General features: G+C 42.5%; 1 protein-coding gene across 3 annotated transcripts in view; it reads right to left on the bottom strand.

The window, feature by feature from the left end:
• pacrg (PARK2 co-regulated) overlaps positions 1-20,114 on the bottom strand; it is a 145,969-nt gene that overhangs the window by 86,591 nt on the left and 39,264 nt on the right. The window lies entirely within an intron of this gene.

Here is a 20,114-nt window from a genome sequence, read left to right as displayed (position 1 = left end):
GCCATGCAAGCAACCTGAGGGGCCGCTTCACACTTGATTGAATCTGCTTATCTGCTAACACGCGTATATTGCGTAAAAAAAACACATGTGACATGCAATGAAAAATATAGGGAGTATGAGAGCCACCTAACACAGGAGTGTGTGTGTGTGTGTGTGTGTGTGTTTCAGCGCCACGAGTCCGGGTTCAGTCAGTCCAGAGCTGAATGCAGACTTGCTGGTTTAGGGTGAAGGGAGCAAAGTGTGACCTTTTCAGTTGGTGACGTAAGGAAACTGTATGGTTCATTCCCCCTCTATCATAGTGGAGGCTTTTCAGCGTGACTCATGAGTATATAACATTTCTTTCACTCTACACTTTGCCGTGCAGACACGGACACGTCACATATTTGAAAAAAGTAGAGCAAAACTGTGGGAGGGAAATATATCTGATACCAATTTGGCATTTAAATCCCTCCCTGCTCTGCTCTGCTGTGCTTAACCGAGGCTGGGCCTGCAATGTGTGATCAAACAGAGATTGGACAACTGACTTTCTTCCCTCTCCTTCACACATGTTGAAAGGATTCATTAAAGCATAGGGCTGGAGATAAAGTATCAGAGGCAATTTTCCATGCCTTTCCTTGGGAAAAAAGAGAATCCCATTGTTGGAAACAGAGGGAGAAAAAGTCTGTCAGGGCCTTTAGATGAGATATAATACAGTGCTTCACCGCCTCTGTGCTGTAATCTATAGTGATGGCGGGCTTGGGCTAATGGGAGTCTGACCTGCAATAGAGCTCATTGCGAGACATGCAAAGAGGCAGCGTAAGGGAAGGGAGAAAAAGAGAGGATGGCAGGAGGGCTAGAAAGGAAGACAGAGGGAGAGAGCGAGAGGAGGGAGATAAAAAAAGAGAGAGATTGGGGGTAAGAATTGGCTTGAAATTTTCTGACAATGAAATGTCTCCAGTAATTGTTCCTGCGGTGATAAATGGTGTCCCATTGTACGGTGGGTCTCCTTGTCCTTGGGAGTCAAAGAGACGAGGAGAGAGGAGGAGAGGAGGGAGGGGATGCAGAGAAGGACTGGCAAAGCAGCATTTAACTTGGCTCTGGCTGCAAGCAGTCAACTTTCTGAAGGTGATGGTGTGTGTGTGTGTGTGTGTGTGTGTGTGTGTGTGTGTGTGTGTGTGTGTGTGTGTGTGTGTGTGTGTGTGTACATACAGTATACGTGTGTACATTGGTGTCTGTGTATATCTGCTTGTCTGTGTCTCTGCTCATTTGTGTCTGCGTGTCGATGCTCTGTATATGTCGAAGCATTTGTGCCAAAGTGAACTAGCAGGCAGCACAGTTGTGAGTGGGGCTTCTGCCCTAGGGGATGAGGATGACAGAATAAAAACACATCATAACACTGCAGTAATATTCCCTTGACAACACGCTCTGAGCATTTCGTGCCCCAGAGGCTTTTTTGCAGCCTTCCACGGGGAAGAACATTTACCATGCTGTGATTTCTTCAGCAGACAGCCTAATCATTTAAAGGGAATTTCCAATTTCAGTTTTTGCTCCATAAAAAAATAGAATTTAATTGCCTTTTATGATAGTTTTGTTTAATACATTGAATGGTCCGAGATTAAAGATGTCTAGTCATGTCATGCTTAGTCACTCCCTATTCAATTCCAAATGTCATAAAATCAACTCAGGAGCCAGATAAGTGAGTCACTGTGGACTAGGTTTTATACATATCTTAAACTAACTTACATTCCTCACACTGTATTATCTCCCCCAATGTTTCCACTTTATGCTTCTTCAATTTTCTGGGTTTCTTTTTTTACGCAAAAATTAATGTTCAAAAAATATCCAACCTTCTCGGTCTCGTGACTCTAAGCCCGTGCCCTGTTCTTTACTTGAAGTATTGTTAGAATTATTAGCATTATTATTAATACTCACTATAAAGACAAAATACACTATATTTAGTATGTCATAAACTTATGATCCAATGAGCAAAGACTAGAATCATGCTGAAAGCCCCCCTTAAGGATCATTCATTATAACTGTACTTATGTAAAGATGTCAAGCTAGGAAAAAGTTAAAGCACCTGAAAAGGGAAAAAAATAATCTGGTTGATTTGTTCAATTTAGTTGGCATAACTAAACATATCAATGGTGAAATCTTAAATCTATGGGAGAAATCACTTGATTCTCAATCACACAACAATAACCCCCACACAATAATGACTATACAACATAAAGATGCTCCCCACATTTCCTCTCCCACAGTGTAAAGATGATAATATCTGTTACAAGAAAGGTGTTGTTGATACCATGTTGCTAACAAGATAATAAGCAATAATACCACTTGAAAACGCTAGGGGCGGGGGGGTGAAAGGTTGTCTGTTTCCACTTTAATGCGGATATATTATAGTGAACAAGCTGTTTCTGAAAAGCACATCCAGCCCCAGAGAGCCCTTACCAAGTCTGTGTTTCACTGATAAGCGTGAAGGTTAATTGGAATTTATGTCCTTTATGTTAATTGGCATTTGTTTCATGTTGCAAAAGAAGGAGAGAAAAAATAATGATGAGCGAGAAATGGCATGGATAAGTAAGTAAGTAAGTAAGTAAGTAAGTAAGTAAGTAAGTAAGTAAGTAACTAACTAACTAAGTAACTAAGTAAGTAAGTAAGTAAGTAACTAAGTAAGTAAGTAAGTAAGTAAGTAAGTAAGTAAGTAAGTAAGTAAGTAAGTAAGTAAGTAAGTAAGTAACTAAGTAACTAAGCGCAAAATAACTAAAAGGAAAGTTTTCAGTTACTGTATGGCAAGAAGAAACTGGTTAATTTGAGTAACATTTATCACCGTGAGTCCAAATAGGAAACAGAAGAAGAGTGTCAGAGAGAGCAAGCTGTTTCTATTACAAAGGACATACAGTAAGGAAAGAGCAGAAGAAGTTGTTCAGGCTCGGGAAGGATTGTGAAGGCGAGAGGAGGAGGACACACTGTAAATGCTAAAGAGACTGCAGAGCCTGGAGTTACCCATGACACACATTAATCATTGGTGGGCTCTCTTCACTGCATACGAATGTGTGGTGATGATGATCCTCCCCCTGCACCACTATCTTACCTACAGCTGTGACACAAACATAGGCCCTGGTGTCACATAAACTGCGCTCTTCTCTCCACTTTCTCTCTTTTCCCCTCCCAATGTTTTCTGCATCATCATTTCTGTCTGTAACAACCCCCCCCACACACACACACACACACACACGCACACTACATGCACAGAGACATTCATCTTATCTTGCTCCCACCCTCTCTATAGTCCCCGCTGGCCTTTGGCGGGTCCATGCCGTGCAGAAAGCAGGTGGCTGAAAGAAAAAGGTTACACTCATTATACAGATTAAACCTGTAAATGCCCTGTCATTGGTGTAATCGATGTGCCACTTCATTGCAGTGACTTATTGATCACTCTCGTCTGGGGGTCGCACACAGTGCATCGTTATAGCTTGGGTAGTCGCAGGGACTGCCTTTCCTTTAGACCCTGGTCCTTCCACAGATGCACTCTCTAGCAGCCTCACCCTTACTGCCAGTGTACTCTAAAGTGAGGCGCAGCTCTGTTCAGTTTCTTGGTCCAATAGCACAGCGTGTTTGCCGTGTTTCATACTATGCAGCAGCAATATTTTGCATCTACGCACACAGCAGCTATAACTGTGGACTTGGTAGCATCTGTAATGCACATGAGGATCCATTGAAGTTGACTAAATGGCGCCCAGTAGAACACACATACCTCCAGAAGTGCTACAACTTTCTCACCAAAATGTCATTAATAGCTTCCGTGCCCTATCACCAGGGGTTGAACACATCTTTATCTATCTGACATGAGTTATGAGTTCAGGTCCTAGACACTGCTAAGCATTTATAGCCAAGTATCGCAACACCATAAAGCCACTGAGTGCTGTCCTTGTTCAGTGCTCATTCAATACTCGGTGCCCTTCTACCATTGAAGCACATTTCTGGAAAACAAACAGCTTTGTTTGTTGATAGGCACACAGTCTGGCAAATACATGTGAAAAGATTAGCAGTTCTCTTTTTGCCCCTTCAACAATGTTCAACAGAGTTCTGTGCAAATTCACTTAATATTTTAAGATATCCTGGCAAGAGACAAACAATCAACGACTATGCAATTCTCTTAATGGTGGCAATTAAAATTGATAAACATCTAAAATAACGCCTTTTCTTTATCTGTAATTGTTTTTACTGAGGCAGCTATGCTCAGCCCTATAAATCTCGCCCTCAATTAGAATGAAAAAAAATGACTGTTACAAGAAATGCCTGCAAGACAGAAAGTGCCAGACTACTCACTCATAGCCATGTGTGCCAAAGAGAATAAAAGATAACAGATAATTAAAAGTAGAGTAGCTCCTGAATTAAGTCAAGGGGGGGGGGGAACCAAAAAAATAAGACAGAAAATACACAAAAAAAAAATGAATTCATACAGTTCCTAAAACCTAAATCCTAAAAACGAGAATAAAATATATTTGTGTGAAAGCTAAATTAACAGCCTAAAACCTGCCCATTCTTATCTGCATGCTCAAATGAACTACAGTGACTCAATTCTGCCTAGCTGAAAGAAGATCCATTTGGCTCCTTTGAAAGAAAACTCTTTACTGAAAGGAGGGAAGAAAGGCAAAGCAGGTGCCTTGCCTCGCATGACACTGGCCTCTCCCAACCCACAGATCCCACCAGCCCAATTCTACAAAGAACATCAATTTGTGATTATGAATAACACAGTTCGTCTTTCCCCACATTCAGAGGAGCCCGGCCCGAACAACACATTGCTCTTCTTTAGAACTCCTCTGTCCCTGCTGCATCGGTCTGACGTTGGAGGTATCAGGTGCACCTTTGGATTGAAATAATAATTGGTTTTGGTAAATGGTTAGATAGAAGTGTGTGATCAGCCAAGTTTGGGAAGCAGAGTTTGCATGCTTATCATGTTGCACAGCTGCACACTGCAGGGGTTGCTTTGTTTTATGGTGGCTCGCTAAGAAGAGCCTTGATTGCTAGTGATGCAGATCACTTTGTTATAAACCAATGTTGGAAACAGCTCTGAATACATAAAGCGGTGTGGTGTACACAACCCCAAAGCAGGCCTGTTTAACTTCAATTATTTCCCTCAACTCTCGGACTACATCTTTCTGTGCCCTTTTTTTCAGGTGGGTCACAGGAAGATGTGGAAGCTTAAACATACGTGTTGCCTCAGGGAGCTATAGCAACAAGAGGTGAAGGCATCAGGCAAAAATGACTGGAATCTCTCGCCTGTTGCTAAGGGGCAAATCTTTTGTGTTAGACAGATTCCATTTCAGCACGACACAACCCTCCCAGAGGAAGTATTCTCCAACCGTCTGTACACCGCAGGTCTGCTAACAATTTCTCATATTACTGAGAAATGCGTCACTTATAAACAGTGAACATTTGAAGACTAAGAGCACTGTGCGGCGGTATTTGCCACAAGGGTGAAAGAGTATGAGTCTGGCTCGTCGCTACCAGGAGTACGCTTCTACAGTGTGAGGAGCTATATTAAAGTCCCCATCATTCACCATGTTTTTCCCCTCACCTTCAGTTATGGATGGAAACAGATAACCGGGAAATTGCACCCTGTCTGACAAATGGCAGGATGGCATGGCTCTATGGGCTGTCCGCCGGCAAACTGCTGCTACTGAGGGAAAGGATGGGAACAAATCGCCTCCTGCTGCTCCAATTACCGAACACGCTCATCTCACAGAGGGACTGCAGTCAACGCCATGGGAGGGGGAAGGAAACACACAAGCTTGGCACATGATGATGGGGTCAAGGGTACGATGGCATCTCATTCCAATCAGCCATCAGCCTTAATTTGTTATTTCACCAAAGTGGGAGTCCAGCAGACAGGTGACCAATGCAGTTAGGACATTGCTGCATAATTTAAATAGTTAACTGGTAATATAGTGTGAACCGCTTAGCATTTTCTTTAAAACACGGAAGCGCTAAATATTCAATTCTAGTGTAGGGGAAAGAGGAGAGTCAATGATTTTCTGTCCGGTTAGGACGTGATATACTTGAGCTCTGCAATTGTGTTTGGCTATTCACTATTAGCTTTAAGTGCTCCTTAAGGGAATGAGGGAGTTACTAAGTTTTAAAAAATAAAATCAGTGGAAAGCAGGGAGGGAGGAGACGGGGCTCTTTCTTAGATTTAAATGCTGCACTATGTTCTCTGTGACAAGCCGGTGGTAATTTATTGCCACAGCCATTACGGTTATTAGAAAACTCACTCAGGAAGATAAATGGTAGCCTGGCTGGTCGTTGGTCTTCCGTCAGGGCTGACAAGGGAGACGCAGCACTCTTGGCTATTGACATTTTCACACCTAAAGCCAAGCTCTGCCAGCTGTATTGCAATTCAAACCCTAACTTAATGGCAATGAGCTAAATCATCCTTGGCCTTGGCATACAACATTTCTTTCCTTTATAAGAGGAGGACCTTTCTGGTAGTCCGCAACAGGGAAATGGCCATTTCATGAGCAGATTTGTTTTTCCCCCCATACTGACAGATTAAAATTATTCCAGCTATAAATAACTTCTATCAAAAAGAGCCATTAAGACAGACCGTTAGGAGTGTCTAAATGGAAGACATTCCTTCTGTGTGACTGAGAGTGTTGAGTGAAGAAGGAGGAGAGGGAGGAGATTTGAGACAAAGGCAACGTGTGACAATGTGCTTTTTCAATTTCAACATTTCTGAGGCCCTGTGAGTCATATTTCACTCAGTGGCCCAGAAAGAATGACAAATGATTTCAGTTGTTCTGCAGCAATTGAAAGTGAAAGGTGACATGGCTATCAGTGAGGGCTTTGGTCCCACAATAACACCTTGTCCGCACAAAATAAAGGGATAAAAACAAAGGCTGAGAAACAAACAAGACTTAAAGTTTAAAGTTGGGTAGAAAGAACAGTTTACTTAAATACAATGCAGCTATTCTTTGAGTCTAGAGGGGACTAAAAGGGTTTGACCTGAAAAAGGCATTACATAACAATTAGCCTCTTACATTATATAAAATGTTATGTGCATGTTGATGTTAGGATGGTGCCATTGGCTTGTCACAATATCACATGAGGTTTGTTGTGTGCAAGTGAAGATTTATAATATATAATAGTTGCACAAGAAGCAAAGTGAAAATGAATGTGAACAATCAAGATTCCTCCTCTAGGGAATAGTGGAAATAATGGAAATACAGCCTTTTGCCGTACATTTTCCGGTTTCCCTTTATGAATGACGAATACAGACAATCATTAGACTTGTTTTCCTCTCAAGCAGGTGCATAACATATAGGCTAGTTGGACATTGGCTGTAGTCTTTGCGGTGTGTTCAAGTGCGGTTGTTTGGTCAAGACGCAGGCGACATGAGGCGACGCAAAAGTTGGCCTCATGTTCTTGTTCTTTGATGTTAGTTTGGTGTGTCTGGGCCTATGGGGATGATAAACAAAAGTTCATGGAGTCACCACAACCAATCTTTCCAAAAACCAAGCTGCTGGGGAATCTGGAAAGTATTTGCCAAGCCTCGGGAACAAACAGACCAACAGTGGGACAAAAAGAGAGATTGAAAGAGGGTCAGACAAAGGAAAGGAGCATATAGGTATGTTATTTTGCAGGAATGACTGTTTTTGTCTAGATTGACCAACATAGACCTCTTTTGACTGATCTGCTTACTGGAGCAAAAACACTGCCTGGCTGGCTACAGCATTCCATTGAAATCAGTCTATTACAAAGTGAGTGTATGAATAGCAATGCCCCCCTCTACTGTATTTTACTTTTTAAAAAACGATACTACAGAATATTAGAAGCTATGTTTATGGGGTGTATATGGTGGCCTAATATAGTAAATATGGATAAGGGTTGTATTAATAAAACACAGTAATTGCAAAGCCTGGTTCTCTAACACTGACATGTAATCCTGAGAGGCCACAAGGTGTTGAGTAGTCGTGTGTTGAATTGCTAATGGAATGTCATGTGAAGGGGAACGCTGGACACACGAAGGTATGGCGATGATGACACTGTGCCGATAGCTTCCACAACAGTGTGGTTTGTGGCATGTTTGTGCGTTTGTCGAGGGGTTATTATATCAAGCACACGGGCTGCTTCCATTACCTTGTGTCAGAAAGCAGAAAGCCAGCAGTATTGTATCAGAAAAGATATGACATTTCCAACAGCCACACTTGCACCGCTTGTTCACCTTTAGCTAACAACACTGAGACTTTCCTGGTCACAACGCAAAATGATTTCATTCTGCCTTCACAAGGCAGGATGAGAATAGAGGTAGGTCTTCATTTTGTGACATGTGCGTTCTCCGTGCTAGGCCTTTATTTAACGTTTGTATTGGTTTAGCGAAGGCCAAGGTTCAGGGCAGACTGGGGTTAACTGCCACTCCCTGACAACCCAGATGAGAAAGTGATGTGGGAAGTCACTGTGTGTCAGACCGCCAGCTAACACTGGCTCATTGGGAACTAGGCACGCTCCATTTAACTTCACAGGGCATCCACATCCTGCATGTCTCACACACACACACACACACACGTACACACATACACACGCTTTGAGACCCTTGCTCCTCCAGCCTCTCATGTATGGCCTTGCAGGGCTCCCTGCCTCTCATAGCCATCCTAGGAAGCCAGAGTCACTCTGACTCATTAGGGTAATTGAGACAGGTCCTCCTGAGACTAAAGAGCTGCTGAATTGCTACCCACTCGCGCATTTAAAAGACCACTTAATCAAGCCCTTGTGTGTATGCTTTATTCTCTGTCTTTCTCATCATTCCCCTTTCTTGTCATATTTTTCTTTCATTCTTTCCCGCTTCAGTTTTCCTGTGTTAGGTCATTGAGTGAGACACAGTGTGATGCTAATTGCCAGTAAGGAAATGATCTAGGGGTTTGCGGTCCTCTGGTGTTGAGAAAGGCTCTAGTCTGTGGAAGTGGGAATGGGTGACAGCAATGGAAAAAATGCTGATTTGTGGATGTTGGTAAGGAAGAAGGGAGGGGGTAAAGATTGAGTGAGGGAGGAGAGGAAAATCCACCACCTCAGCGATTCCGGGGGCCGGGCTGCTCTGAGCTGACAAAGACACCCAGATTGCGGCCAGAGGTTGTCTCAGCGAGGCGAGGTGAGCCAGAGCACCCGTCATGTAACAAGTCAGATTTAGCAATACTGCTGGGTCAGGTCAGACTCAGATTGAAGTTGGAGTCAAGGCTGGCACCACGCTGCTTGCCTCTTCTATTGCTCATCCATCTGAACACAAATTACCAAGCTTTTCTCCTTACGCTGAGAAATATAGACTGGTGCCTTGTGCGAGTGTGTGTACATGCACTCTATTTAAACACACACACACAAATCAAAATAAAAGTGACTATCTTTAAGATGCTGGAGGATGGATGGATGCTCCCAGTGTATTGTATTTTCTCTTTAGACTGCAAACAAGCCTTTGGCCCAAGTAGATGAGGACAAAACTGAGATGCTGTTAATCTGCTCCCATGAAATACGACGATGACAACGCAGCAAATTCAACAAACTACCTAGCACAAAACAGAGAAAAGGGGGGTGAGTGCCATCACTACAGAGACCTCTCTCTTTAATCATGCCCTATTTCTTTCTCTATTTCTGTATATCATTTTTTTTCAAGCCACCATTGTGTTTTTCTTTCCCTTTTTCTTATTTCCACAGCTCCACAAACACACCCCTCTCCCTTCCTTCTTTCTTATCAGTGACAGGCTGGAAACAGAAGCAAGATAAGGAAACACCAAAGCCAATACAAGGTGTGGTGGTCGAACACCCAGGCAGATTAGTCATCGACACGTTTGTCAGGCAACAATGGCGAACGTGCCGCTCAAATTGGTAAATGGGAACAGAAACAATGAGATGAATTTCTCCTCATAATGTATTATGGTCCCAGCAGCATTAACAGCTAGATCCAGGAGCATGTGGTTTGTCCCCTGAAGATGACTCCAATGGAACTGCTGCTAAATACCTTAAATCACTTTCTGTCACTCAATCACTCAGACAGACACACAAGCACACATTGAGAGACATACATACCACAAATACACCAGGTTGTGCTTCTTCACTCCCACGCTCTCCCTGTCAGGAAAGTGGAGGCACTTGTGCGCACCAACAATTTGTGTGCATTCATTTCGACACATAATATCCGATTAACTGTATTTATTTCTACAAATTCCAACTCTATTGTCAACCGTGTCAGCATAGCGGGAAGATGGATTGACATTTATTGATTTGGGCATGAGATAATCCAACATTTTCAGGAGAATCTTTATTGCAGAGCTGTTTGGTGGCATTTGTGGTGGTGGACAGAGTTGCTCACTCAGTGTCACCATCAGGGACGATGTATTTCAGTGAAAGTTCACCAATAATTGCTTCTATTTCGTCATCTATGGATGACACTGAAGTACTCTGCACCCAATCTGTGACAATGATGTCTCCATGCGGGCTGCAACTTTTGTTAAAGGTCAAGCTATTTTTTCTTTACCTTGCCACAGTTCCTCTTATAGGTGAAACAATGTTCACAGCATATGTCAACTATCCCCATGCTGTGTGTTTTTATTCCTTTTCGAAATGCCATGTGTGAAAGTGCTAATTTAAAACTTTTTTTTAGCTGAACCTTATTTAAATCATAAATCATTTTCTGAGATTATTCTTTCTTTTTGCTCCACGTTTCCACAAGTAGTCCTGTATTTAGGCTACTCGGGCATATTACAGAATTACAAAATGACAAACAAAAAAGAAGCTCCGTTAAAGGAGAGCTCAGCTCAGAGAGAAGCTGGCTCCGTTTCTGAACAAAAAAAGCCAAGCTTTTGTTGCAGTATACCAAGGTTGAATACATGATACTGTATTCAAATGTAAATATGTAATTGTGGTGGAGATCAAAGTACTGCATTTCTTTTTTGTGATCCATTAATATAATGTGCAATGTTTTAACACTGCCATATAAAATGTAGTAATATCATCTGCATATGTATATATTTTAAATAGGTTCAGGAATGTTGCTGTCGCTTCTCTCATACACATGAATATGAATAGCTGATAGGCATTTCTGCTGAATATAAACAGGATTTAATATGACCTTCTTTCAAAAAATAAAATAATTAGAAAAATAACTGATTCAAAAGCCTTTTCAGCCTGCTTTACAACTGACTACTGAAGGAGAAGAATATATTAGTACTTACATAGCCCGACAAAAATATTTGTTTTGTGAAATAAACATTTAACTTGTGCAGGGACACCGAGGTATATTAACGGCCGCATTAGTATGTTTGGCGACCCATTTAAGCATATTTTTATTTATCCATCCGAGAGAACGACACTACAGGCAACAGACTGCTGCACGGGCTTTATTGTCGAAACCAGTAATTTAATATTTTATTATTAAAGTAACTGCAGCTGAAATAGTGCTATAATTCTCTCCCAGGAAAGCTTGGACTATGGACAATATTTACTGAGGTCACTTCTAATGCCACCTTCAGGGAGCACATGAGCACATTCCCATATGCAAGAAACTTTGTAAATTGCACTGGAAAGATAAACATTATATTTGTGAATTCAGCCTGTTTATGCACGAGCAGATGTAGAACAGGTGGCATTTACTATTGTTCACTGCTTACAGGTAAATGCAGGCTTCATTTATACCAACTGGTACATCTGGTGAGGAGGGGCAGTTAATACACCTAGATTTTGTTCTATGCACACTTTGATAAATACAGCCCCTGGACTTCAGAGGCCTCTTTTCCCCCAACAGCACACCAGAGACAAACACTAGAAGTGTATTCTGGTCAGCCACCTGCCACTTTAAAAGGCACTTCAATCAAGAGAATTGCCATGAGTTCTTCTACCTTAAAATGTTGCCATTTAGAGTTATTGCTGCTGTTAAAGGGTGAAGACTAGAGTAGAGCATGAAGCCAGTCAGTGTTTCTTCCAGGCTTTCTCCTCTTTAAACCAGTAAATCCAATATAATATCATCGTATTTAAGAGTATAAGGGAAAATAAAACTGGCAGCACATACGATTTTGTCCCTTAGTTCTGCAAAGTTTTCGTTTTTCTTTCAGACACCTCCCGCTGGCTCAATTAACTATTGATCAGATTTGTGGAACCGAATGTAAATAATTAACAAAAGTGGAGATAGCATCTGCAGCTCTGCAAACAACTTCAATACAGAGGCCTCTGTGTCTCTGATCAATAGGGCGTGGACAGCATGCACATCAGCCACAGCGAGGACCTCTGCAAGGGTGGCCACAGAAACAGAGAAAATCACATTTTTATCAGACATCGCAGCTGTGTCAGCAAAAAACATCAAGACCACAGAAGTAATCAGGCAGTGGCTGTTTTATTGTAGATACCAGAGTGGGGAAAACCATCTCTCTTTGACATTTACAGGTAATCTAATTAATTCTACGACGTGGCATACTAACATGTAAATGAAAACTGAAATTGTGGTTGTCCAAGCACTGAGGTGCAATTGGACTTTTTCATACATGAACTCCACAGAGAATGATGTGCTCCAATGCAAATATATCATCCTATAAACAGCTCTGAGGGGAAGTGAGAGCATGGTTTTGTCAAACACAGCTTGTGTAAGTAAAGATGTAACATACTGAAGATAGAAAAGCATAAAGCTCCTTGGGGAAGGAAGTACTGTTTGGCACTGTTGGGGGGGGATGAATTCAGCAAGGGCCTCTTGGTAACCCTATTTGAATATGAATGCGTCCCATGATCCACATCAAGGGCACAGACAGGGGCACCTCTATGTACAACTACCTCCAGCGGATGTAATTGTGTGTGTGTGTGTGTGTGATGTGTGTGTGTGTGTGTGTGTGTGTGTGTGTGTGTGTGTGTGTGTGTGTGTGTGTGCACAACTGATCAGTCTGAGCAGCCATCAGCCACCGCATTTTTCCAAGGTACTTTGTACAGTGCATTAATCACAGGGACCCTTGAGCGCTTCCACGGATCCAAATATTCCGACCTTGAGGTTACAAGAGAGACATTAGTCCTGATCCATTCAAAGTATTGGAGACAGGGAGGAGAGCAGAGGGAGGGGGCAGAAAAGCTTTCAAGGTAATGAAATTCTGCCATAATTTAAAGGAAAAGACTTGTGGGGACAAGCCTGAGCCAGAATAAGACGGGAAAAAAAAGATTAAATTGGATTTTTTTCTTTTTCCTCCTTTATTTTAAATTAGGCTTAAGTGCATGTGGGGGGTAGTTTTTCTTTCTCTTTTTTTTTTAACAAAAGCATGATAACAGCATTAACGTCCAGAATGAATCGAATCATTTCCAAACCAATTAACCTTTGACATAATGGATGAGTGGACAGGAATGAGAATGGTGCATACGGGAGGAGAGAGAGAGAGAGAGAGAGAGGTGGGTGCAGTGCGCAGAAACAGGAGTCTGACTGGCAGGGAACTAGCCATTTTGGGGTGATTGCTGACTGAGAGCATGGCATGAAGGGGTTTGATGGGGATACCAGAGATACCCCATTCAGACCAACACCAGAAAGCCCTGCTGGTCGTGCATTTGAATGGGGAAACGCACCACACCCCACTCAGTCTCCCCTACTTCTCCCTCCTTGTGTCCGTCCTCTCCATCCTGACTGATAGTAGAAGGGGTCTGCAGTTAACCCCACTTATTCTTTATGCTGGCTCTCACTCCCTCTCTTCCCCTATTTATCTATTTTTATTCCTCCCACATTGGCTCACACACCGCTGCAGCCGGTCCATTAAGTTAATTAAAGGCTCCATTTTGAGCTGGAGCCTGCTAGCAAATACGAGTGCCAATCAATAGATCTCTGGCTTATTTTGGGGGAGGGAGGGGCTGACAGCACTGGTGCTGCATTCGGGGACATGATTTGTAGCCTTGGCAGACGAGCCATGTCCCTCAATGTCTTGTCCTCTGTCTCTGTCTAATTTGGTAGCCACCCTTCCACAATCTCCTTCCCGCTCTAGACTGTGATGTCATCTATCACTTCGCTTTCCCCTTCTTTACCCCGAGATATGCACGGCTTTTCCCATCTGCCTACAAGGAGTCACAGTCCTGTGTTTCCCGTACGAGAGCGTGTGTGCATTTGTTTTAGTCACCATCTGCACAGGGGAGCCAGCTGTGTGGAGTTGCAGCTGGAGTTGGAGGTGTGGGAGGTTACCTAGCTCAGGGACCCCAGAGAGGAAGTAACAGTGGGACAGATGGGGACGGTCTCATTGTGAGACACCATGTAGCCTTCCAAAGATCACTACACAGAATGAGAAGCTCATGTTCCATGTTTGCAACCCATTTTCACCAAAGATACATTTTTTGCTACTGTCTAATACCACAGCAAGAGTGGAAGGCCCACAGGCAGAACAACCATCATCAGCTTCATGTGGCGTTCGCCTGCTATGACAAATGGCTGAGGGCGATAGGCGGTGTAGCAGTTCAAAATCTGCATACAAGCTCTCTCTGCTGGATACCTCTGCTCCAAATGTCCCTCCATTCCTTCAGTCACAAAAGCAGCTCATCGGACTTCTTCCCAGCAGTCATTCAACAATCCTCTCCCTGCAGGGAGGCAGCCCATGCAGGCCTTGATGGTTAGCCAGTGTTGTTTGTTGGAGGCCTTTTCACTCCACCTCCTTCCTCTTCTCCTCCTCTCCCCATTTCTCTTTTTTTCAGCGAGAATGCCTGGTGCTTTTTCCACTTCTCTAATCTAAACTCCCTTCTTCTCTCTTCTCTCTCGTCTCAGAGAAAGCCCAGGGGGGCTTGTTCATATTCTCTCCTCTTATTGTGTTTCATCTTTTTCCTTATGACACAGAACTATCCCCCCAGAGTATCCAGCTTTCAGCCAGGGAGCTGGAGAAAACGCATGGTTAACCCCATTTTATTCTGTCTATTCAAAGGTTCCCCAAAAAGCTCTAGTGCTCACAGCAGATAAGAAATCATTCACAAAGAATAGAAGAGAAGGTTTGGTATGCATTCAACAGAAGTAAAAGAGGAGGTCATTTTCTGTAGGAATATGGCATTCGAAAGGAGCCGTGCATTTGTTTGCAATATGTTGCACTATATTGTGCAGCTTGCAACAATTGAAGGGCTCACTTTGCTATAAAACATGTGCTGTACCTATGGCTGGCTAGAGTATTTGAATCAACTTGAGTTACTTTTGTAATATCTGTATAGAACTGTAGTCCCTTGTCAATCATACACTTGTGTCTACAACTAATTGAATTTAGATGTGAGAAAACGCAGCCATTATTGTATCATAGGCCATTGTTATTAAATCTTCCATACGTCTGGTCCATATGCATACTGTCAGACAATTCCCTGTTAAATAAATGGCAAATATGTCAAGAGCATGTGAATGGACTCCAAAGCAAAAATAATATACCCATGTCTTGTAATATAGCTGTCAAAAGAAGGGGTTATCAACCATAAGGTATGACACATAAAAATGTAAATGGTTGGATGAGGGGGGAAAGGAGGGAGGGAGAGAAATAAGGCTCTTCTCCATCGCTGCTCCTGCAATGACCTCATCTCTCTTTCACCCAACTATTTTGCCTTTGCTCTATTTCATTTTCTGTCTCTCTATCTTTCACTCTCACGTATCAAGCGCACACTCCCACTGCCTTTCTCAAGCACATGCTCCCTCATCCTCGGTCACCCTAACCACCTCATTTCTCCAGCCCTCCCTCCTCTCCAACTCTCATTCTGTGCGTAATTCAATCATCCCAAGGAGATGGATATCCGTCCCCTAGGAGCGCTTAGGCTCTCCATTTCCTAAAGCGCTTGATCAGATTAATTGATTGTCCCCCCCCCTCATCTCTGCGCCCCTTCTGCCGACTGTGGCCGAGTGTGGTGGCGGAGGATGGGAAGAAATCAGGTTTGCATTGATATTTTTATAAAATGGCTTTTTTCCTTCTGCCCCCAGACAGACAACGTAAGAGGACAAAGGGGAATAGATAAAGTACATGAGCCAGGATAATGGGGGGCAGTGGGCAACATGGAACGATGGAAGCTTACAGAAACAGATAGGCAGGATTTATAAAGAGGACAAAACAACATCCTGGAGCGTACAGGAGACACAGAGCTGAACAGGAGATCAAGGGACAAGATAAAGCAGATAGGCGATCAATGAAATGGAATAAACAAGACTGTTTAGGAGGTGTAAAGCACATGTGAGGTGAGTGTGTGTGCGTGCATCTGTGTACCATGATGTTTGGCTGTAAGCCCGCAGAGCACAGCAGAGGGTAGAGATGGGAGAGTCGAACCAAGCCCCAGAGGGAACGCAGGAAGACCTCAACTCATCCATTATAACTGAGAGCCAAGCGGCTGCCATGTCTCCTGATTGCTGAGTCCCTGTGGAGCTCTCTCTCTCCCTCTCTCTCTCTCTCTCTCTCTCTCTCTCTCTCTCTCTCTCTCTCTCTTTTTTTCTCTCCCTTTTTCCCCTCTCTCTCCCTTTTTCTCTCTCTGACTCTCTCCCTTTTCCTCCTTTCTGACTCCCCATCTCTCTCTGTCTCTTTTTGGCACTGGGGATAGCAGTAGATTACGGTGCTGTTCCAGGCCTTTGGCTTCTACGTTGTGGCAGGGGCCAAATACACGCACAGACACACACATGCAGACACACTCACGCACACACACAAACACAAACACAGAAACACAAATACACATAGACAGGGGTAGGAACTCGCTCGTCTCTCTTATCTATCTGCCGCACATGTTCCCCATACGTGCAAAGCTTTTACCTGAGCACGCCATTACAGCTGAGGCTTTTACCTCTGGAGAGCCAAATTACCTTTCAGATACAACCTTCCCTTTTTCAACTTGCCCTTGACATTTAGTTCACTTGCATTCCCCCTGTACATATAGACTCAAACACACACGATAAACACACACATACACTAGCATGCTTGCAAGCATTCACACACAAATACACAAAGTTGCATGTCCCTCTCCTCAGAATTATTTTGTCATTTAGTCATCACACATTTTCTACTCTTTCTTCTTCTTCTTCCTCTACAGTAACTTCTACGTGTGTTTGGCAGGATCATACTACAACAACAGAGTAGACCATGTTCTTTCAATCGGCAAATCATTTCATACTTGGCAATGAAGGGCTTGCTTGTCTTTGTTTTATTAGAAAAGGAAGACCGGTTCTATTGACAGGGAAATATTCATCCAATAACACCCAGTTCCATCTCTCTACTTATTGTAATCTAAAACAAAACAAATATAAAACAGACTCTTTCACCAACACTAGTGTATCCAAAGACAGGATGTTTTAAAACCATAAAATATGATTAGGGTTGCATTAATAACTGTAGATAATTAAAAATTGATGTTTTCTGTTCCCACAATTAATCATGTACTTTATCAAAACAACCATGATGCATTATGTTTTATAATAAAATTGATTTAAATTACTCCCTGATAAATGAATTGGTTGGTATCAGCTGATCCAACTGAGAATCAACAGCACACTACGCCGTATATCGCCGTTATATGTGAGGTGCATGCAAGACTGCTCACACAAGCCAATTCTACACTGCCTGCCCAGCGTGAAATGGTGGGAGCTTTATTTATTGAGTGGCTCTTACAGAAAGCATTCAGCGAGCCAAAGAGATTGAGATATACTTTTCAGAACTTAAAGAACGAGTGAACGTTGACCTAACATTTCACGAGTAACAACGGAGAGAGTTCCAAAAGTCTAAATGACACTTTGCTTTGTTTTCTGCTCGATGTGTAAATAAATTGAGCAAGCGTTTGCTAACACACTTCCACGAGTATTTCATAAACTGATATAGCATTTCAAACCTGCCCGCTGCATGCTAGGGTCTACGCTTCGTCAACTAGCAATCAAATCAGTCATTTTCCAAGAGTAACTTAACACAAGTTGTACCTCCGATGATTCAAAGCATCCTTCCAAAAGTTATTTGGTTATTTTGTGTGTGCTTTCCTACAAAAGTCCAGCAACACATCCAATCAGTATTGACGGTAAATGTAGGCGATTTAAGTGAAACATTTTTCAGTGCCTGCTATATTGACCAAGAAAGCTGAGTTCCCCTGCTGCAAAGTCTGTTGTACTTCCTGCCACCAGCAGCATCATTGGAATGACACTAGTCTGGTTTAGCTTGTATTTCTCTTGGTAGCCAGGGGGCGTGCTCTAGTTGCCACTCAAGAACTAAACCTGTTGTAAGTTCCATTGTGTAAATACATCTTTTGAAACTAAAACAAAACTTCCTTTGTTCTCTTTGCTTGTATTGTGTTGCAACACTATGCATGCAAGTTTTACTCCTCACAGGTGTACTGGAGACCTTCTTCAGGATCCCGAAGATAAACTAGAAAATACAACCAAGACCAGCAGTCGAGGTGGCAGATGACCATTGATTGAGCACTTTTGTCACCTAACAATATTCTTAGCTATTTGTTGCAAACTTCTGAGGGAATTTAAGTTAAACAGAAGTTCTGAAGCTGTAATGTGCTGCAGTTAACAACGTGGAAATAAAATAAAAACGTGTTGCTGTTTTGGTTCACGTTTGGTTCCGACTACAGAGCCTCAGTGTTTTTATTTTATTACCTGTATATGTGCAACTCGGCTAAACTATGTTTTGGCTGGTTGCTAGTAGCTCATGCACAATGCATGCTGGTACATATAGGCAATGGCGGGAACTTTCTCGCTTCAATGGACTACATTTACCATCAACACTGCTTGGACATCCACATAAAAAGGCGCCACATTTATTATAGATTATATACAAATAGAATATACAAGTTATAGTTTATTACTTTTTCCATGTTATAACCTTGAACAGTGTATAAGAACAGCCTGAATGGTTTAAGTGTACTGGGTGTGTTCAGTACTCTTGCACAGTGTTCTGACATTCAATCAGGCCTGTTTGTGTATTAAATGTTGGCATTGGTTGTTTGCTGCTGAACTCTTGACCTGAATACACAGATTCATCAATACAGACAGTCAAACTGATAGAAATACAGTACTCACACATGAACACATAAACACACACATGCACGCACGCTCTGTATGCTTAGTATACTCAGCCCACAAACTAAATCAACACACCATTTATTTTTCTTTCCGAAAGACTCCCTCTCTTTTTTACTTTCCCCAGACTTTGTATTTGCTAGGGGGCTGAGCTCTCAGACTGGGATTGATCCGGAGCTGCCGTCTTGAACCTGTGCCCCGAGGGCAGCTCAGTGCAAACACGCTGCAGCCCCTCTCCACTTACTCCCCCGATCATGGTTACACTGTGTTACACTACACCCACATTTAAACCTACACAACAAATGCACACAGCAAGTGCCACTTCTACCTGAACTGCTTTAATCAAACAGAAAACACTAAATCATATAGGACAAATATATCTGCTCCACTAAAACAGACACAGCTTCATAAAAACACATTTCATAGACACTTGTTCACAGTCAGTCCAAACCTAATAATCGCAATAGGCTTGAGCAATAAACTCTTCTTTTGAGGAGCATTTAAAAAATGAGCATGTGTATAATTATTGGGGTGGGGGGGGGGGAACAATAAGCATAACAGCTACGCTGGAGATGACAGCAACATTTCATACATCACATCCCAATTGCTGAGTGCTTTTTCATGGGCAGAGCACAAAAGAAATCCATTATTTTTTGCAAACACTAAGATTCATTTGAACATTTTACATAAATAATTCATACAAAGAGAGCTTTTACAGTCTTTTCACCTGAAGACAGACAGCTACCTAGCGAGAAAGCTCGCTCACCCACCCACCCACCCTTCCTTCTTTCTTTGAAGTAGGAAAAACGGGAAGAGAAGTGTATAATTTGTTTGATTCATTTATCGTTGCTTACTATGAATAAATGTCATTAAGAGTGGTTGCTGCAAAGCAGTTGTAAAGTTATGGAATAGCTGCCAGCATAGCGGAGGCTGAAATAAAGCAACATTAGAAGAATGCATCCATCCCACACACACTGTGCCAGTCAGGAGTCTAATGGCTCTGTGGAGGCTTGCGTATTGAAACACACACACACACACACACACATACAGCACACACAAATACATATACAAATAGTCCTTGTGTTTCGCTGCGACTGCCCTGAGTTCCTATAGTTTGTGTTTGACAGAT

The sequence above is a fragment of the Cottoperca gobio genome, chromosome 22, assembly GCF_900634415.1.
Source record: "Cottoperca gobio chromosome 22, fCotGob3.1, whole genome shotgun sequence".
In the NCBI taxonomy this organism is placed as follows: Eukaryota; Metazoa; Chordata; class Actinopteri; order Perciformes; family Bovichtidae; genus Cottoperca; species Cottoperca gobio.
This window is presented reverse-complemented; position numbering and strand designations above follow the sequence as displayed.